At 39.0% G+C, this 22,700-nt stretch overlaps 1 protein-coding gene across 2 annotated transcripts in view; it reads left to right on the top strand.

Annotated features, from left to right (window-relative positions):
* The first annotated feature begins 2,652 nt into the window (after nt 1-2,652).
* The window catches only part of sema6d (semaphorin 6D), a 580,684-nt gene continuing 560,636 nt past the window's right edge, over nt 2,653-22,700 (top strand). The window contains exons 1-2 of one of the 2 annotated variants that reach the window (XM_062963605.1): nt 2,653-3,034; nt 12,547-12,662. The gene's annotated coding sequence lies outside the window, so the exon portion shown is untranslated. The remainder of the gene's footprint in view (nt 3,035-12,546; nt 12,663-22,700) is intronic. The other variant, XM_062963603.1, reaches the window with a different exon arrangement.

Here is a 22,700-nt window from a genome sequence, read left to right as displayed (position 1 = left end):
GGCTGATGGACTTGGCGGGGAATTTGCGCGGGGTTTTACTGAGCGGGAAGAGACTGTTCAAATGAGGGGGAGGGTATATAAAGGAGGGTTGGCCGGAGCCTCCCATTCTTGGCTTTTCTGATGTTCATGTTTCCTACAGTAAAAGTTCCTGGTGATACCACAAAGAGTCTCGTGTGTTCATTCAGGAGCGGCTGTGGTGAGCTGACACTCTACTGTACTGTATTTATGAATTTAGCACCAAAATATCATGATATATTGAAAACATTGACTACAAAAATGGCTTGGAGTATCCAGAGGCTTGGATAAGCGAGGCTTGGATTGGTGAGACTCTACTGTACTGTATTTATGAATTTAGCACCAAAATATCACAATATAATAATAATAATAATAATAATAATAATAATAATAATAATAATAATAATAATAATAAAAACTTTATTTATACCCCGCCACCATCTCCCCAGTGGGGACTCGGGGCGGCTAACATGGGGCCATGCCCAAAGCAATACAATATAATAAAATATAAAACAGCATATCATAACATAATTAAAAGTAATACAATACATAATAATAAACATCACATCAAGAAATCAAGAAACAGTCAAACAAGAGCAGGACGCATGAACACAAAGATAAAACTCGGAGAGGGACAGAGGGGAACTCCAATGTGGACAGGAACATATGAGAGTGGGGCAGTTTAGAGGATAGATGTTCGGGGGGGAGTAACACAGAAATATATAACAGAAGTTACTCACCGAAAGCACAGCGGAAGAGCCATGTTTTCAGGTCTTTCCTAAAAGCTAACAAAGTGGGAGCTTGCCTGATTTCAGTAGGCAGTGAGTTCCATAGTCGGGGGGCCACAGCAGAAAAGGCCCTCTCCCTTGTACTCACAAGGCGGGCCTGGGATATAGACAGTGGTGATAAAACATTGACTACAAAAATGGCTTGGAGTATCCAGAGGCTTGGATAAGCGAGGCTTGGATAGGTGAGACTCTACTGTACTGTATTTATGAATTTAGCACCAAAATATCACGATATATTGAAAACATTGACTACAAAAATGGCTTGGAGTATCCAGAGGCTTGGATAAGCGAGGCTTGGATAGGTGAGACTCTACTGTACTGTATTTATGAATTTAGCACCAAAATATCACGATATATTGAAAACATTGACTACAAAAATGGCTTGGAGTATCCAGAGGCTTGGATAAGCGAGGCTTGGATAGGTGAGACTCTACTGTACTGTATTTATGAATTTAGCACCAAAATATCACGATATATTGAAAACATTGACTACAAAAATGGCTTGGAGTATCCAGAGGCTTGGATAAGCGAGGCTTGGATAGGTGAGACTCTACTGTACTGTATTTATGAATTTAGCACCAAAATATCACGAAATATTGAAAACATTGACTACAAAAATGGCTTGGAGTATCCAGAGGCTTGGATAAGCGAGGCTTGGATAGGTGAGACTCTACTGTACTGTATTTATGAATTTAGCACCAAAATATCACGAAATATTGAAAACATTGACTACAAAAATGGCTTGGAGTATCCAGAGGCTTGGATAAGCGAGGCTTGGATAGGTGAGACTCTACTGTACTGTATTTATGAATTTAGCACCAAAATATCACGAAATATTGAAAACATTGACTACAAAAATGGCTTGGAGTATCCAGAGGCTTGGATAAGCGAGGCTTGGATAGGTGAGACTCTACTGTACTGTATTTATGAATTTAGCACCAAAATATCACGAAATATTGAAAACATTGACTACAAAAATGGCTTGGAGTATCCAGAGGCTTGGATAAGCGAGGCTTGGATAGGTGAGACTCTACTGTACTGTATTTATGAATTTAGCACCAAAATATCACGATATATTGAAAACATTGACTACAAAAATGGCTTGGAGTATCCAGAGGCTTGGATAAGCGAGGCTTGGATAGGTGAGACTCTACTGTACTGTATTTATGAATTTAGCACCAAAATATCACGATATATTGAAAACATTGACTACAAAAATGGCTTGGAGTATCCAGAGGCTTGGATAAGTGAGGCTTGGATAGGTGAGACTCTACTGTACTGCATTTATGAATTTAGCACCAAAATATCACGAAATATTGAAAACATTGACTACAAAAATGGCTTGGAGTATCCAGAATGTTGGATAAGTGAGTGTTGGATAAGTGAGACTCTACTGTATTATTATTATTATAGTCAGCTGCATCACAGCCTGGCCTAGTACCTATTGATCTACTCACATTGGTATGTTTTCGAACTGCTAGGTTGGCAGGAGCCAAAAGGAGAGGCGGGCAATAAAGTCTTGTTGTTTTTGTTGTTGTTGTAACACATTTGTTCCTGAGTTATACATATCGTATCCCAATGTTAGAATCATAGAATCGTAGAGTTGGAAGAGACCTCAGGGGCCATCCAGTCCAACTCCCAGCAAGAAGCAGGAAAATCTCATTCAAAGCATCTTGCTTGATTTGGTGTTGGAAGAGTTTTTCTGAATCCAAATGATGGATTTGAGAAAGAGAAGGGTGCCACTTGGTGTGGCTGCTTGGCAGGTGGGCACTCCTTTGGCTCTGCCTTGGTGGGGGCTTGGGGAGGATGCTTGGCAGCCTCGGGCGGGGAGAAAGGGAAGGAAGGAAGGAGGGAAGAAAGAAGGGAAAGAGGGAGGGAAGGAGGTCCAGGAAAGCAAGCAAGCAAGCGCATGCGAGGAAAGGGGCGCCGGCTTCCTCGCTGCCAGCCTGGCGCAAATGGCTGTGGGAGGGCCGGGGAAGAAGAAGAGGAGGAGGAGGCGGCAGAAGCAGCGGCAGCAGCAGAGGGTGAAGTGAAGCCAAGCCGCGCGAGGGGACTTCGTGGGCTGGCCACTGGCGAGGAAGAAGAAGAAGAGGAGGAGGAGGAGGAATAGGCGGAGAGGGCTTTGAGCGAGGAGCACAGAAGAAGAAGACGCCAAGCAGGCAGCTCCGCCGCATCAGGTCGCTGCGTCTTTTGTCGGCAGAAGAAGCCTCCGCCGTGGGACGGCTCCACGGGTGAGCTTTGCCCTCGCGTGTCCCTTGGTGGGTGTGGCATGACATTCCCCGACACTGGGAAAGAAAGACAGAAAGAAAGAAAGGCGCCCTTCCTTCCATCCCTCCTTCTTTCTCGGGTCCACCCGTGTTTTTGACCCCACGCGAGTACAGCGTGGGACTCCCTCTCGGACCGAGCGTTGTGGCCGTGTTATTATTAATATCGAGATTGCTAATAATGTCTATTCCAACCCAACCTTTGAGGGTCCCGTCTTTTTATTTATTTATTTATTTATTTGGCTCCCCCTCGAGTTCAGGGTGGGACTCACTCTCAGGTTGTCTCTGCTGATAGGATGCTTTCTGGCCATATTATTATTATTACTATTAGTGTGGCCGTGTTATTATTAATATCGAGATTATTATAACAATGTCTATTCCAGCCCAACCTTTGAGGGTCCCGTCTTTTTATTTATTTTTGCTCCCCCTCGAGTTCAGGGTGGGACTCACTCTCAGGTTGTCTCTGCTGATAGGATGCTTTCTGGCCATATTATTATTATTACTATTAGTGTGGCCGTGTTATTATTAATATCGAGATTATTATAACAATGTCTATTCCAGCCCAACCTTTGAGGGTCCCGTCTTTTTATTTATTTTTGCTCCCCCTCGAGTTCAGGGTGGGACTCACTCTCAGGTTGTCTCTGCTGATAGGATGCTTTCTGGCCATATTATTATTATTACTATTTGTGTGGCCGTGTTATTATTAATATCGAGATTACTAATACAACAATGTCCATTCCAGCCCAACCTTCGAGGGTCCCGTCTTTTTTTTTTGGTTCCCCCTCGAGTTCAGGGTGGGACTCACTCTCAGGTGGTCTCTGCTGATGGGATGCTTTGTGGCCACATTACTATTAGTATTATTATTACCATTAATATTATTATCACCATCATTATTAATATTATTACCATTATTAATATTATTATGACCACAATTAGTATTATATTAGTATCGTTACCATAATTTGGTGTTTAATAGGCTTTTCCTTAATCTCTCCTTATTATCCAACATATTCACTTATCCAACATTCTGCTGGCCCATTTATGTTGGATAAGTGAGACTCTACTGTACTATTTTTAGCATTATAATTACTACTACTATTATTATACCATTATTATTAATACCATTATTATTACTATTATTAGTATTATTACCATTATTGTTAGTTATTATTATTGCCATTATTATTACAGTAGAGTCTCACTTATCCAAGCTAAACGGGCCAACAGAACGTTGGATAAGCAAATATCTTGGATAATAAGGAGGAATTAAGGAAAAGCCCATTAAACATCAAATTAGGCTATGATTTTACAAATTAAGCACCCAAACAACAAATTTGACAGAAAAAGTAGTTCAATATGCAGTAATGTTATGTTGTAATTACTGTATTTACGAATTTAGCACCAAAATATCATGATATATTGAAAACATTGACTACAAAAATGGCTTGGATTATCCAGAAGCTTGGATAAGCGAGACTTGAAAAAGTGAGACTCTATTGTATTACTGTTACTACCACCATTAGTATTACTATTAGTATCATTACCATTGTCATTATAATTACCATTATTATTATGTGATCACCATTATTAATGTTATTACCACTATTATTATTATTGCTATTATTATTACTGCTATTATTATCACAGTCATCATCATCATTATTAATATTACTACCATTATTATTACCATTATTCTCACTATTATTACCATTATTAGTATTATTGCTATTATTATTACTCCCGACTTCCCTCCTATGATGGGACTCCTGCAGGCAGCTCAGAGCGCATTCGAAACAATGCAAGTTCAACAATATATATATATTCATTGGGAAAGCCTCCTTAAGAAACCAAAGCAGCCCATCTGCTTCTTTAAAAGGAGAGGAAGGGGATTTTTTTCTCTCTTGGGGTCTCTTGTAGAGGGAGGTGTTTTTTTTTCCCATCTCCCTTTGTGGCTCCATTTCTTTCTGTTTTCCCCGAGTGTCCTCAGTGTGTTCTTCTCCCTTCTGTGTTTTCTGTAATTGGAAGGGAAAGATGGGAACTGTGTGTGTTTTCAGTCGATACAGAAAGAGAATTGAATGCAGGTTGCGGGGAATCTTTTATCCAAAATGCTTGACATTTTGAATTTTGTTGTTTTGTGTGGAAATATCTGCATGCACATAAGGAGATTGTCTTGGAGATGGGACCCAAGTCTCAACAGATTTCACTTCTGGTTTCCTATACCTTCACTCTATCCATTTATGGTTCTATATCTATATATACAGTAGAGTCTCGCTTATCCAACGTAAACAGGCCGGCAGAACGTTGGATAAGTGAATATGTTGGATAATAAGGAGGGATTCAGGAAAATTCTATTAAACATCAAATTAGGTTATGATTTTACAAATTAAGCCCCAAAACATCATGTTATACAACAAATTTGACAGAAAAAGTAGTTCAATACGCAGTAATGCTATGTAGTAATTACTGTATTTACGAATTTAGCACCAAAATATCACGATGTATTGAAAACATTGACTACAAAAATGCGTCGGATAATCCAGAACGTTGGATAAGCGAGTGTTGGATAAGTGAGACTCTACTGTATATATATTCCTGATTGCCGGAAGGTAATGTTTTGTGCATGAAACAAAGTTTGTTGAAAACATTGACTACAAAAATGTGCTGGATAATCCAGAACATTGGATAAGCCAGACTCTACTGTATATTTATTCCTGATTGCCGGAAGGTAATGTTTTGTGCATGAAACAAAGTTTGTGTACATTGACCCATCACAGAGCAAAGGGATCACAATACTTTTGGATTTCAAATAAAGGATGTTCGACCTGTATCAATGAGTTGTATTGATGTATTGAAAACATTGACAACAAAAATGCATTGGATAATCCAGAACGTTGGATAAGCGAGTGTTGGATAAGTGAGACTCTCCTGTATATATATTCCTGATTGCCGGAAGGTAATGTTTTGTGCAGGAAACAAAGTTTGTGTACATTGACGCATCACAGAGCAAAGGGGTCACAATACTTTTAGATTTCAAATAAAGGATGTTCAATGTGTATCAATGAGTTGTAGATCCTGGCTGGGAATGATCTAGGTTGTTTTATGTTGGAAATAAGGAGGGAAAGGAGCCAAAAATGTTTCCACTTGTGTGATTTTTATTGGAAGGGGTTGGAGATTCCCTTCGTCTCTTGCAAAATTATTGCAGCCTCGCCAACTACAAGACAGCAAATAGTATGGGACGCTCCCCTTGTCTATATACTCCTTCCGCCCTGTAAATCTTGTGTGTTTTCTGCTTCTTTTCTTGCCAGTCTTTCAGGGTGTTTTCAGTGTCCAATTATTCTCCCAGCTGGGCTCTCAGCACATTTCTTGCTCTGCTGGGCTGAAAACGGTCCTCACCTGTGCTGATTTTCATTGCTCACACCTGTGTCTCTCCAGGCCTGAGACCTTATGGAGATACACAGTTAAAAGTCCCCTTTTTTCCTCCCTCAAACGAACCTCAAATGAGACACTGATTTCAAATATGAACAATATCATGGTGGCCTCCTCTGCTTTGTTTCACGTACACCATCATCCTAAATAGGACGCAACAAATGGAGAACAACCATAGGTAATACTCCTTTTGGCCTGTAATTCTTTGCCTCACGCATTTTGTTTGCTATAACCTACTTGTGTTTAGTGGGATGAGGATATTAAATGAAGGGAAAATTCCAAATGACAAGTTTGGGAATGTTGAACTTCAAGTCGTCCTTGCTGTGAATCTTCTAGGACTGTTTTCCTACTTGAAATGAGATAAATGTTGAGTTTTTGGATATACAGTAGAGTCTCACTTATCCAAGCTAAACGGGCCCGGCAGAACCTTGGGTAAGCGAATATTGATTTATTTATTTACATCACTTTTACCCCGCCTTTCTCCCCGAAGGGACTCAAAGCGGCCTAAAAACAATGTAAAAATAACAATTCATATAAAACAGATACCATTACAAAATAAAATCACATTATATAAATTTTTTAATATCTTGGATAATAAGGAGGGATTAAGGAAAAGCCTATTAAACGTCAAATTAGGTTATGATTTTGCAAATTAAGCACCAAAACATCATGTTATACAACAAATGTGACAGAAAAAGTACAGTAGAGTCTCACTTATCCAAGCTAAACGGGCCAGTAGAAGCTTGGATAAGCAAATATCTTGGATAATAAGGAGGGATTAAGGGAAAGCCTATTAAACATCAAATTAGGTTATGATTTTACAAATTAAGCACCCAAACAACAAATTTGTCAGAAAAAGTAGTTCAATACGCAGTAATGTTATGTTGTAATTACTGTATTTACGAATTTGGCACCAAAATATCAAGATGTATTGAAAACATTGACTACAAAAATGGCTTGGATTATCCAGAGGCTTGGATAAGCGAGGCTTGGATAAGTGAGACTCTACTGTAGTTCAATACGCAGTAATGTTATGTTGTAATTACTGTATTTACAAATTTAGCACCAAAATATCATGATACATTGAAAACATTGACTACAAAAATGGCTTGGATTATCCAGAAGCTTGGACAAGCGAGACTCTACTATACAGGTTGAGTTTTTGGATATACAGTAGAGTCTCACTTATCCAAGCTAAACGGGCCAGCAGAACCTTGGATAAGCGAATATTTATTTATTTATTTACATCACTTTTACCCCGCCTTTCTCCCTGAGGGGACTCAAAGCGGCTTACAATGAATAGGCAAAAATTCAATGCCTAAAAACAATGTAAAAACAACAATTCATATAAAACAATCTACAAAACAACAATTCATATAAAAACAGATACCATTACAAAATAAAATCACATTATATATACCTTCACTCTATCCATTTATAGTTCTATATATCTATATACAGTAGAGTGTCACTTATCCAACATAAATGGGCCGGCAAAAGCTAGGATAAGCGAATATCTTGCATAATAAGAAGGAATTAAAGAAAAGCCTATTAAACGTCGAATTAGATTATGATTTTACAAATTAAGCACCAAAACATCATGTTTTACAACAAATGTGACAGAAAAAGTAGTTCAATACTCAGTAATGTTATGTTGTAATTACTGTATTTACGAATTTAGCACCAAAATATCATGATACATTGAAAATATTGACTACAAAAATGACTTGGATTATCCAGAAGCTTGGATAAGCGAGACTCTACTGTACATGTTGAGTTTTTGGATATACAGTACAGTCTCACTTATCCAAGTTAAACGGGCCCGGCAGAACCTTGGATACGCGAATATTTTATTTATATTTATATTTATATATATATATATATATATATATATATATATATATATATATATATATATATAACCTTGGATACGCGAATATATATATATATATATATATATATATATATATATAACATTTATTTATATATTTATATATAAAGAATATAGATATATATTCTTTTCTTGCCTTACTTAGTTTATCCATACCTCACAACCTCTGAGGATGCCTGCCATAGATGTGGGCGAAACGTCAGGAGAGAATACTTCTGGAACATAGCCACACAGCCCGAAAGACATACAACATCTCTGTGATCCTGGCCATGAAAGCCTTCGACAACACATTTATTTATTTATTTATTTATTTACGTCACTTTTACCCCACCTTTCTCCCTGAGGGGACTCAAAGCGGCCTAAAAACAATGTAAACACCACAATTCATATAAAACAATCTACAAAACAGCAATTCGTATAAAACAGATACCATTACAAAATAAAATCACATTATATAAAATTTTAGTATCTTGGATAATAAGGAGGGATTAAGGAAAAGCCTATTAAACATCAAATTAAGTTATGATTTTACAAATTAAGCACCAAAACTTCATGTTATACAACAAATTTGACAGAAAAAGTAGTTCAATACGCAGTAATGTTATGTTGTAATTACTGTATTTATGAATTTAGCACCAAAATATCACAATGTATTGAAAACATTGACTACAAAAATGCGTTGGATAATCCAGAACATTGGATAAGCGAGTGTTGGATAAGTGAGACTCTACTGTATTTATATGTGGAGTGCCAAATTGGTGGGATTATTCTGAGAACGTAATGCAAGTTAGCTGCTAACATCTTAGATGAAATGGATTTTATTTCTGGTTGCAACAGCTCTTGGCCTGAAAAATAAACATTTTAGGAAGGTAGTGATCAGAATACAACAAAATATTTCATGTTTGCTCTTATTCTTTTGTAGCAGCTGTTTTCTACCTTCCCTCCCCACATGCGTTTTGTTGCCCTTGGATGATGATTTACAGTTCTTTGCTTCCTTAACGCACCTGCAGACTGTCCCTTAAATCTAAACACTAGTTAGAGATCCTGTCCGTGTTGGCAGCTTTAAACAGAGCTCTCTCCCACAGCAGTGCCCTTCCTATTAGAAGGCGCAGGCTTTGTGTGGCTTGTTATTGATCTTTGTATGTGTGCGCCTGGGCTCTGCATTGGCTCTGGTTAAATGTTACAATAACATGGATTTTTTCCAAGTGGATTTTGATTAGGGGAGGAAGTGGAACATAAATATGTCTGACTAGCCACCCTGGCTGGCCTTTTGGCTTTCCGCATGCGCCTTGGGTTCCAAAGTTCTAGCCGTAAATACAAAATGGATTGAAACCATTCATATATATCTATATCTGTAATCTATATCTATCTATATCTATATATATCTACTAGCTGTGCCCGCCCACGCGTTGTTGTGGCGAAGTCTGGTGGTATGGGAAATAAAGTATTGAGGAATTGGTGGTAGTTAAGGTAAAGGGTAAAGGTTTTTCTCTGACATTAAGTCCATTATAAATGAATTATATAGCTGTGTGGAAGGGCCTTGAGTCTACCCTGCCATATAATCCAGTTAAAATCAGATAATCTGTATTTTATAGGCAGTGTGGAAGAGGCCTAAGTGAGGCCTAACTCTGCCTGTCCCCTGGGCTGAGTGGGTTGCTAGGAGACTAAGTGGGCGGAGCTTAGCCTTCTAACTGGCAGCAATGGGATAAAAACAATTATTCCTCTCCCTCTAATTAGGACTTTATTTTTCTTTTCTTTTTGTTGTATGAACGTAGAGGCATGGATGAGGGGTTGTGCTGCCAAGTTTAGTGTTTCTAGGATGTGTAGTTTTGTTGTTTTGTCCTAGGCTGAAATTTCATTACCCTTTTATATACAGTAGAGTCTCACTTATCCAAGCTAAACGGGCCGGCAGAAGCTTGGATAAGCGAATATGTTGGATAATAAGGAGGGATTAAGGAAAAGCCTATTAAACATCAAATTAGGTTATGATTTTACAAGTTAAGCACCAAAACATCATGTTTTACAACAAATTTGACAGAAATAGTAGTTCAATACGCAGCAATGTTATGTTGTAATTACTGTATTTATGAATTTAGCACCAAAATATCACAATATATTGAAAACATTGACTACAAAAATGGCTTGGATTACCCAGAGGCTTGGATAAGTGAGGCTTGGATTAGTGAGACTCTACTGTATATAGATATCTATATCTATCTATCTATCTATATCTATATCTATCTATATCTATACTAAAAGTGAAAACCCGTATGTGTGTATGTGGCACCGGTGTCCGCTCAGACAGACAGCCTCCAGCCTCCACAAACAGGCTACAGTTCCCAGTGCTGAGGAGCCAGCAAGTCACTCTTTTCCACTGACATTACGGTTACAGTGAGCTCCATGAACATGTAGCCCAACCCCTGCCAATGTCCTCCCCAAACACTACGGCCCACCACCCAAGAAATGCTTTCATTTGGACACCATTTCATCCTAGATTTTGCTTTTTCCTCCACCACAGGCAGGCATCCCAGGGTTCTCAATTGGTGTGGAATTTGCATGACCCGCCTCCTGCCCTTCCCTTTCAAATCTGTCTGCATAACAAACAGAGCAGAACTGAGCAACAACTAAACTTACTGGAGGAGTTTGGGGGATTGAAGTTGTAGTTCACCCTGCATCAAATCAGAGCACTGTGACTCCTACTGGGGAATGTAGAGGAGTTGTAGTTCACCTACACCCAGAACACTATGAACCCAAACAATGATGGGTCTGGACCACACTTGCCATGCGTCCCTGATATGCCTAGATTTGAATACTGATGAGTTTTGAGGGGAATTGGCCTGGACATTTGGGAGTAGTAGGTACTGGGATTTTTAGTTCACCTGCAAGCGAACCCCATCGATGATGGACCTGGTCCAAACTTGGCACACAGAACCCTACCGATGACTAACTCAACCTACTGGAGGGCTTTGAGAGGACTGACTCACCATAGTGGGAGTTGTAGTTTACCTTGCAGCCAGAGAGCACACTGAACCCTACCGATGATGCATCTAGTTTGCCTAATATAACAAACCTTAAGTACTGATGTAGTTTTTCGGTGTTAACCTGGCATGATGTGAGTTGTAGTTCACCCTCAACCATACGCATTTTCTACAGTTAAAAATAAAGTTTTTCAAATAACCTGGGCAATGCTGAGTACCCAAGCTAGTATTATATATATAGTAGAGTCTCACTTATCCAACGTTCTGGATTATCCAACACATTTTTGTAGTCAATGTTTTCAATATATCGTGATATTTTGGTGCTAAATTCGTAAATACAGTAATTACCGTGTTTCCCCGAAAATAAGACAGTGTCTTATATTATTTTTTACTCCCAAAGATGTGCTAAGTCTTATTTTCAGGGGATGTCTTATTTTTCCATGAAGAAGAATTCACATTTATTGTTGAACAAAAAATGGACATTTATTCTCTACTGTACAATAGTTGTCATCACAAACCAACATAGCCAAACCAGACAAACTGTGACTTCTGTCAAGAATTTCTTGATACAGTAGAGTCTCACTTATCCGACATAAATGGGCTGGCAGAACATTGGATAAGCGAATATGTTGGATAATAAGGAGAGATTAAGGAGAAGCCTATTAAACATCAAATTAGGTTATGATTTTACAAACTAAGCACCAAAACATCATGTTATACAACAAATTTGACAGAAAAAGTAGTTCAGTATGCTACGTAGTAATTACTGTATTTACAAATTTAGCACCAAAATATCACGATTTATTGAAAACATTGACTACAAAAATGCGTTGGATAATCCAGAACGTTGGATAAGTGAGACTCTACTGTATATTCTAATCTGTGTCCTGTACATGTTTTTCCTAACAGTATGAAAGAAAAAAAATGGTTTCCATGAGGTTGCATAGGAAGTTCATGGGGAATATAAGACTTCCCACTTTCTTGCATGACAAGCCTTTGTGTGTTTGCTCAAAATTAAGTTCTAGTGTGTCAAGTAGATCCCCAGTAAGTGCATTTCATATTTCGGCTTCATTGTGACCACAAATGTGTGCGTTTAACTGGAAAAGACACCTTGACAAACATTTATTGAATTAGCTCTTCTGTTTGAGGAAAAGAACAGTTGTTGGTTTTTCTTATCTTTCCAGTGCGGAGAGACTGACAGGTACAAATTGCCAATCTATAAAGGATGCAACTTTGGTCAAGATGCAACTCTGACTTCATTTGAATGCCTGTCTTGTGACCATTATCACTTACAAGAGGGGTGAGTCTTCTAGCAAATATGTAGTGGTGTTCTCACAAGGTTTCAATGTATGGCTATCACCATTAGGAGCACATACCCTTGTCCATAATCGACTCTAAATGTGTCTAATGCTCAAAGTAATTCAGTGCAAAAAAGTGCCAACCTGATCTTCATGGTTTCCCTTGGACATATTAGATGGTACAGTAGAGTCTCACTTATCCAACATAAATGGGTCGGCAGAATGTTGGATAAGTGAATATGTTGGATAATAAGGAGGCATTAAGGAAAAGCCTATTAAACATCAAATTAGCTTATGATTTTACAAATGAAGCACCAAAACATCATGTTATACAACAAATTTGGCAGAAAAAGTAGTTCAATACTCAGTAATGCTATGTAGTAATTACTGTACTTATGAATTTAGCACCAAAATATCACGGTATATTGAAAACATTGACTACAAAAATGCATTGGATAATCCAGAACGTTGGATAAGCGAGTGTTGGATAAGTGAGACTCTACTGTATAACCTATTTATGGAGATAACAAGATAAGCGAGGCTTGGATAAGTGAGACTCTACTGTATTCCACTTGAACATTAAGAAGAACTTCCTGACTGTAAGAGCTGTTTAACAGTGGAACTCTCTGCCTTGGAGTGTGGTGGAAACTATTTTCTTGGAAACTTTTAAACAGAGGATGGATGGCCATCTGTCACATCTGTCGGGTGATTTGATTGTGCTTTTTTTTTGTATGACAGGGATGGACTGGATGGCCCATGGGGTCTCTTCCAACTCTCGTTTTCTATGATTCTATGAAAGATTATTCAGCCTTATGGTATCTAAAGACTTTATGGAGGATCCTAGCTGTGCCCGACCGCTCGTTGCTGTGGCGTTGTCTGGTGGTGTTGGTGAGAAATTGTTGAGGTAGAGGTGGTATTGAATGTCTGTTGTATGGTTGTCTTTATGTTTAGTATACACACTGAAGTGGATTATATGGCAGTGTGAAGTCAAGATAATCCAGTTCAAAGCAGATAATATAAGATTCTAATTGGGTTATATAGCTGTTTGGAAGGGCCTTGAGTCTACACTTCCATATAATCCAGTTAAAATCTGATAATCTGTGGAAGAGGCCTAAGTGAGGCCTAACTGGGCCTGTCCCCTGGGTTGAGTAGGTTGCTAGAAGACCAAGTGGGTGGAGCTTAGCCTTCAAACTGGCAGCAATTGGATGAAAACTATTATTCCTCTCCCTGTAATTAGGACTTTATTTTTCTTTTCCTTTTGTTGTATCAACCTAGAGCCGTGAATGATGGGTTGTGTTGTCAAATTTTGAGGTTGGGGGGCCTGTAGTTTTGTTGTTTTGTCCGCTGCCCTGATGCCATCACTCTTTTATATATATAGATAGGTAAAGTTATATTGTAGGTATTTTTTGTTAGGTAGCTTTGGGTATGTGGAGCAGCAAAACTAGAGTCTGTTGACTCCTGTTTAGATATTCTGTCAAAAAGTGAAATTTGGGATTAATCTGTATTCTATAGCAAAACAACTGCTGCACGAATGTTTGAGCATGTGCAATCCTGGTTAAACCTATACAGTTGGTCCTCCCCGTTTGCAAATGTGATTATTCACGGATTTGGTTTAAATGGTTTCTCTAGGAAAACCTAACCTCTCCAGTGACACTCAGTCAACTTCTGCCAGAAGACATGCTGAAGAACTCAGGCTGGATCAAATCTACATTATCTGCTTTGAACTGGATTACATAGCAGTGTAGACTCAGTCCTAGAGATTCCTAGAGAAAACACTGCTAGTCATTTGTAGGTTCTTCAGTGAGGTTCCATGGTTAACTTCAGGTGGAAGTAAACCATAGAACAGGGATCCTCAAACTTTTAAAGCAGAGGGCCGGTCCACAATCCTTCAGACTGTTGAGGGGCCGAATTATCATTTGGGGAAAAAATCCAAACAAATTCCTATGCACACTGCACATATCTTATCTGTAGTGCAAAACAACAACAATAACAATGAAAGGACAATACAATATTTAAAAATGAAAATAATTTTAACCAACATAAACCTATCAGGATTTCAATATTTATTTATTTGTGACATTTATATGCCGCCCTTCTCACCCCGAAGGGGACTCAGGGCGGTTTACACGTATATATACATACAATATATTATATTATACAACTACATCGCAATATTATTAGTAATATTGCATGTAATATAAATATACAATTATAATAGTGAATTATAATTATTATTACATTACTTATCCAACACTCGCTTATCCAACGTTCTGGATTATCCGACGCATTTTTGTAGTCAATGTTTTCAATATATCATGATACAGTAGAGTCTCACTTATCCAAGCTAAACGGGCCGGCAGAAGCCTGGACAAGCGAATATCTTGGATAACAAGGAGGGAAGTGTGGGCCTGCTTCTGGCCAATGAGATAGTCAGGTTAATTAGGATTGTTGTTGTTGTGTGTCTTCAAGTCATTTCAGACTTTGGGCGAGCCTAAGTCCAAAATTATTTATTTATTCATTTACTACATTTATTTACTACATTTATATCCCACCCTTCTCACCCCGAAGGGAACTCAGAGCAGCTGTATGTACATACAATATATTATATTATTAGTATAGCACAATATTAGCTTTATACTATATTGAACTATACCACTATACTGTAATATTATATGTAATATATAACATGCTAGCTTTGCCTGGCCACGCGTTGCTGTGGCTTATGGGAATCCTTTGTTGGCCAGGTGGAATAGCAGTAAATAACCTTGCAGTCTCAAAGCCTGGCCGTTTTCTGGAGTAGCTGGAGCTTTTTGTTGTATGAACGTCGAGGCATGGATGAGGGGCTGTGCTGCCAAGTTTAGTGTTTCTGGGATGTGTAGTTTTGTTGTTTTGTCCTAGGCTGAAATTTCATTACCCTTTTACATATAACACTAGCTGTACCTGGCCACGCATTGCTGTGGCGAAGTCTGGTGGTATGGGAAATAAAGTATTGAGGAATTGGTGGTAGTTAAGGTGAAGGTTTTCTCCTGACATTAAGTCCAGTCGTGTCCGTCTGCACACTGAAGTGGATTATATGGCAGTGTGAAGATAATCCAGTACAAAGCAGATAATATTGAAGGGGCAAGGATGTAAAAGATGTAAAAATACTCCTCTTAATAAGATTATAAATGGGTTATATAGCTGTGTGGAAGGGCCTTGAGTCTACACTGCGATATAATCCAGTTAAAATCAGATAATCTGTATTTTATAGGCAGTGTGGAAGAGGCCTAAGTGAGGCCTAACTCTGCCTGTCTCCTGGGCTGCGTGGGTTGCTAGGAGACCAAGTGGGCGGAGCTTAGCCTTTGGATATAAACAATTCTTCCTCTCCCTCTAATTAGGGCTTTATTTTTCTTTTCTTTTTGTTATATGAACATAGAGGCATGGATGAAGGGTTGTGCTGCCAAGTTTAGTGTTTCTGGGATCTGTAGTTTTGTTGTTTTGTCCTAGGCCAAAATTTCATTACCCTTTTATATATATAGATTATATTATTAAAACTGATATAAAAATATTATATTATAAATGAGGGCGGGGGCCAGGTAAATTATCTTGGAGGGCCGCATCCGGCCCCCGGGCCTTAGTTTGGGGACCTCTGCCATAGAATTATGCAAGAAAGCATAGGAGACAAAACTGGAAAGCAAAGGAGACAAAACTGGAAAGCAAAGGAGACAAAACTGGATGACCAAAGGCATTGATGACAAATGCATATGTATGGATTGTAAATTCTGCTTGGCTGGCTGTAGCTTCCCTGTTTCTTATTTATAGGTATGGCACTTTGAAGACATGCAAAGGAGGGGTTCTGTGCCCCCAAGGCTCTGGCTATATAAAAGGAGAGGTCAGAGCAATGTGGGATAAATGTGAGCAAAGCCTGGCATTTGTTTTCAGGCGGTTCAGTTTGGAAGGTTGCTACTGAAGAGAGGGAGCGAGCTCTGTGCTGGTGGAGGAGGCCTCTCGCTCGCTCTGATTCAATCAGGCAAGAGCAGAGGGCATGCCGCATACAAAGGAAGGTCGGGATTAACTAAATGAGAGTGATGGCTGTCTAGTTTGACCTTGTAAATATCGAGCGAGGTGCTAATTTTCAAGGGCGTTGCCGAAGATAGCCAGATGCTGTTGCGTGTTTGCTGTGATTCTAAAGACATTGAAAGTCCTTTCGGAGATTACATTGACATTTATTTTACACCGTGTTTTAAATTACAAGAATTTTTTTTTTTTTAAAAAAGGAAGACTTACAGTTACGCTATACAAAAACATATACAGTAGAGTCTCACTTATCCAACATAAACGGGCCGGCAGAACGTTGGATAAGCGAATATGTTGGATAATAAGGAGAGATTAAGGAAAAGCCTATTAAACATCAAATTAGGTTATGACTAGCTGTGCCCTGCCACACGTTGCTGTGGCCAATTGGAATTGCAGTGAGTAGACTCGCTGCTTGTAAGCCTGGGGGCAGGCGCAGATGGAGCGTTCCAGTTTTTGGGTTTTTTTAGGCCCCGTGGAGGTTGGGGATGTCTAGTTCTGTTGTATGAACCTAGAGACGTGGATGATGGGTTCTGTTATCAAATTTTGAGGTTGGGGGGCCTTTAGTTTTGTTGTTTTGCCCGGTGGAGCGATGCCATTCTCCTTTTATATATATACTAGCTGTGCCCGGCCACGCATTGCTGTGGCTAGGACTTTATTTTTCCTTTCTTTTTGTTGTATGAACGTAGAGGCATGGATGAGAGGTTGTGCTGTCAATTTTCAAGCTTGTGGGGCGTTTAGTTTAGTTGTTTTGTCCGGTGCCGTGATTCCATTACCCTTTTATATATATAGATTCTACAAATTAAGCACCAAAACATCATGTTATACAACAAATTTTACAGAAAAAGTAGTTAAATACTCAGTAATGCTATGTAGTAATTGCTGTATTTATGAATTTAGCACCAAAATATCATAATGTATTGAAAACATTGACTACAAAAATGCGTTGGGTAATCCAGAACGTTGGATAAGCGAGTGTTGGATAAGTGAGACTCTACTGTATTTAAATGTATAGCTCATTCACCTGTAGGTAACAGCAACATAAACATTAAAAAGTAAACATAATGTAGCTTGGGGAAGGAATGTTCAAAAATTATACCTTCCTTGAAGGGACCATAAACTAGAAAATAGTAAACTTTTGCCTATGTAGCTTTGCCTCTGCATATGCCCCTCCTTTCCTGTGAGCTGGCGCCTTTCTCCAGGAAGTTCCAAAGAGAGAAGAAAGCTCAGAGTAAACAAGTGTCAGAGTAATTTACGCAGCAGCAGTTGGATGGAGTCAGAAGAATGCAGAACGAAGAGACATCAGAGACGATGGTAAAACTATATACAAGTTTTACTATACAAGACAAACAGACTTGCAGACAAACACAGGACTTGACTTCTCAGCAGACAGAACAGAAACAGAACTGAACAGAACTGAACTGATGCAATCAGTAATACATACACACTTGTGTCTGGACACTCCCCAGTTCCAGCCACACATCAAGGTCATCACAGCTTCTCAGTAATTAACTCTTTACAGACTATAGTACACTCTGGATGATGCAATCAGTATGCAATACAAACCAAGACACAAATTACATTTAAACACTATCAATACACAAATCCCACATTAACAACAAGTTTGTTTTTGTGTGTGTCAGGAGCAACTTGTGTCGCTTCTGGAGTGAGAGAATTGGCCGTCTGCAAGGACGTTGCCCAGGGGACGACCGGATGTTTTGATGTTTTTACCAACCTTGTGGGAGGCTTCTCTCATGTCCCCGCATGGAGCTGGAGCTGATAGAGGGAGCTTATCCGCACTCTCCCTGGGTGAGATTCGAACCTGGCAGCCTTCAGGTCAGCAACCCAACCTTCAAGTCACTTAATCCACTACGCCATCTGAGGGCTCCTGAGTAAACAAGTGAGGTCACAGGTATCATTTATGCCAAGTAGGTGTGGAAGGTGAGGAAGACCCTCAGTCATTGGTCAATTTCAGATAAGCCAAAGGTATATATTCTTTGTTTGCTACACACATGTTGCGACGGCCATTTGCATGGTACGGACCCATTAGAGTGGATGCCTATGGCTGTTTGCCTTATCCACTGTAATAACAATAAAAGGCTTGTTTTATTGTTCTCCTGGAATTCTCTCCTTTACTTTCCCTCCGGGCTAGTCTCCAACATCCTGATTCTTCCACCCAGTCATTCTGCTTGAAGGATTCTGTGAGTTGTGAATAGTGGTGCCAAGGGGAGTTTACTAACATTTTTACCAACATTTCTTGGCTTATAAAGGAGTACTTATCTAGGTGGCCTTTTTCTTTTTCTCACGAAGATCAGTGGCTTCTCCTATTCGGGAGGAAGAAGGAAAGAGAAAGATTTGGCATCAAAAGATCCAAATTACCAAAGCTATAAAAGCTCACCAAGCTTTTACATCTCTGCCCTTGCAAAACAAGAGGCAAACATTATGAAGAAGTGAAAAGAATTACAGTGCTATGTGTTAGAGTTTGTTGAAGCATGGCCCTCTCTTCTTGTATTTCATTATTTTAAGTATTTTGCCTTATGACCCTTCTAGATTGAAGATCCCGAGAGACATCTGATAAATAAATGATGGTTTTAATTAACTTTGCAAAGGCATATATATTGATGACATGGGATTATTATTGTTATGTAATATTTATGCCAAGGAGCTTCCAGTGGCTCAGTGTGTTAAAGCACTGAGCTGCTGAACTTGCAGACCGAAAGGTCCCAGGTTCAAATCCGGGGAGCGGAGTGAGTGCCAGATTCTGCCAACCTAGCAGTTCGAAAACATGCCAATGTGAGTAGATCAATAGGTATCGCTCCAGTGGGAAGGTAACGGCGCTCCATGCAGTCATGCCCGCCACATGACCTTGGAGGTGTCTACGGACAATGCCGGCTCTTCGGCTTAGAAATGGAGATGAGCACCAACCCCCAGAGTCAGACACGACTGGACTTAACTTCAGGGGAAACCTTTACCTTTTACCTAATACTAGCAGTGCGCGGCCACGCGTTGCTGTGGCTTATGGGAATGCTTTGTTGGCCAGGTGGAATAGCAGTGAATAGCCTTGCAGCCTCAAAGCCTGGGCATTTTCTTCTTATGGGAATCCTTGTTTGATGAGCTGGAATATAAAGGAATAGGCTTGCTGCTTGGAAGGCTGGATTATATGGCAGTGTGGAGTCAAGATAATCCAGTTCAAAGCAGATAATATAAGATTCTAAATGGGTTATATAGCTGTGTGGAAGGGCCTTGAGTCTACACTGCCATATAATCCAGTGCAAATTAGATAATCTGTGGAAGAGGCCTAAGTGAACCCTAACTCTGCCTGTCCCCTGGGCTGAGTCGGTTGCTAGGAGACTAAGTGGGCGGAGCTTAGCCTTCTAACTGGCAGCAATTGGATAAAAACAATTATTCCTCTCCCTCTAATTAGGACTTTATTTTTCTTTTCTTTTTGTTGTATCAACCTAGAGGCGTGGATGATGGGTTGTGTTGTCAAATTTTGAGGTTGCGGGGCCTGTGGTTTTGTTGTTTTGTCCGCTGCCCTGATGCCATCACGCTTTTATATATATATAGAAGATTTATGCCACCCTCCTTCCAGATGATCTGAATATTTTTCTCCTGCTTCTCCACTTGGGTCTACTTCCTCTTTCTATTGTTAGCTCATTTTCTTCCACCCTCGTGCCCCATTGTGCACTGCATTCATATTTCTCCTTAGTTCATCAAATTAATTCTTGGATCTTCTTAATCTATTCTCCTTATTATTGACTTTTTCTGGGGGGGGGGGTTTCCCCCCCCAATCTAATCTGTTCCTTAACCCAATATTCTCCTTGCTCTCCACCCTCCCTTGCTAAGTTGTTCAATTCATTCTGCGCTTGCCCAATCAATCATGTCTTAGGTCATCCTTCCGGTTCCTGGGCAACATTAATTATGTGGGAATCCTATCCAATTCACCCAGCCATTTCTCATTGCAACTTACCCATGGGCACAATTACTGTTTCACTAAGGAAAGGTTAAGAGGTATATGTGGGGAAGTGTGGTTGGCGGAAGAAGGACTGTGATTTAGGACTCTTGCCTTATCTCGAAGAAAATACCATTGCCAGCGTTGGATTATGAATTTAAAAGTTGCCTGGGTGTGATGGGCAGCCCTGACCTTTAGCTCCCTAAGGGTGATGTAGAATTAATTTTGTATTAGCAAACGGTGGGCTCTGATGCTGTGATACCTTGGGTCAGTGTAACACAGTAAGCTAGATACGCATCGCTTAGATCTTGCACAGTTGGGCATGACATGGTTATAAAGTTCAGTACAGAGTAAAAGTAAGTTGACAGGAATGTAAGCCTGATACAGCCTTTCCCAAGCTGATATATTTCAGAAGGTGTTGGACAGCAATTCCCATTTTCCCCAGTTAATATGACCTAATATCTTTCCAGCAGGTAGAAGTAGCCATACTGCTACTTAGGGAGTGGGAGGGTCAGTAGCAAGGTGTCACTTTTTCATTCTAGGGCATGTCTATAGGGATAATAAAAACCCCATACTAATTCTCATAGCTGCCTCCTTGATCTTGACACATGACCCCTTTAGCAATGAAAGCACTTCTTTTTTGGCTTTACTGTGGCATACCCAAACACTTCTTGCTCAGCAGTTTTTTTGGAAAATCAGCATTTTTTAAAAAAAAATTAAATAGTTTTTATTGAATTAAAAAAAATTTCATACAATAATTACTTTTATCACATAGCAGATATATAATGTATCATACAATGCTTGCATAATTATTTTATATCTATTGTTGATTTATATCTATTACAATGTTAACATTTGTCCATCTATATTTCTTCACCACTGTGTATCCCACCCCGAGCCACTTCTTATATATTGTCCAACCAAAATCTCATTTCTTCCTGAGGCGGTAGCCCTCCATCCCTTTTTTGAAGTCCTTTCTCAATAAATTTTCCCCATACATCCTCAAAATCATTTTTTTCCATATCCCTCTTTTAACTTTTAATTTGCATGTTAACTTATAATTTATTGCCAATTTCCATACTTCCTTATACCATTCTTCAATCTGAACATTTATTACTTTTCTCCAGTTCCTTGCTATAAGCATTCTTGCTATTGTCAATAAATTTGTTATTGCTTCTTTTTCTTTTTTTATCCATCTTATTGTTATTATAAATTGATAATAATGCAATACCAGGGCTTCTTTCCAGTTTGATGTTCATTATATACTCTATCTCTTTTAATATTTTATACCAAAATTTCCTTACATATTTACAATGCCACCACATATGTATATATGTTCCCACTTCCTGACAGCCTCTCCAGCAATTTTTTGGATGGTTTTTATTAATATTTGACATTTTTAATGTTGTTAAATACCATTTCCAAATTATCTTATAATAATTTTCTTTAACTCTTATTGATAAATGGAAAATCAGCGTTTGCTATGTTTTGCTATGCAAGTACAATCTAGTTCTGGCTGGCTTCAGAAAAGGGAGCAGGACTGATTTCTATGTGGCATGCATTGCCATTTTTGTTAACTTGTCCACTAGAGTTGGGTGCAGAAGCTTCATATTCAATATCAGCGAATCTGCAATGTATTTTTCCCATTCTTCTAAACATCTGAGGTTTTCCAATATCTAGCATATACTATTTGAGTTGCCACTGTCACATAAAATATTTTTTTCCCAAATTTCCTTTCTAATTCATCATTGGGCATGTTCAAAACGTACGTTTATGGTGTCATTTTGAAATTCGTGTTTAATATCTTTTCAAGATATACATGAATGAAATAATGACTTTTGAACCATTTTAATGGATTGCACATGCCTATTAACTTAGTATTCCTAGTACAGTAGAGTCTCACTTATCCAACATAAACAGGCCGGCAGAACGTTGGATAAGCGAATATGTTGGATAATAAGGAGAGATTAAGAAAAAGCCTATTAAACATCAAAATAAGTTATGATTTTACAAATTAAGCACCAAAACATCATAT

The sequence above is a fragment of the Anolis carolinensis genome, unplaced genomic scaffold (genome assembly GCF_035594765.1).
Source record: "Anolis carolinensis isolate JA03-04 unplaced genomic scaffold, rAnoCar3.1.pri scaffold_11, whole genome shotgun sequence".
In the NCBI taxonomy this organism is placed as follows: Eukaryota; Metazoa; Chordata; class Lepidosauria; order Squamata; family Dactyloidae; genus Anolis; species Anolis carolinensis.
This window is presented reverse-complemented; position numbering and strand designations above follow the sequence as displayed.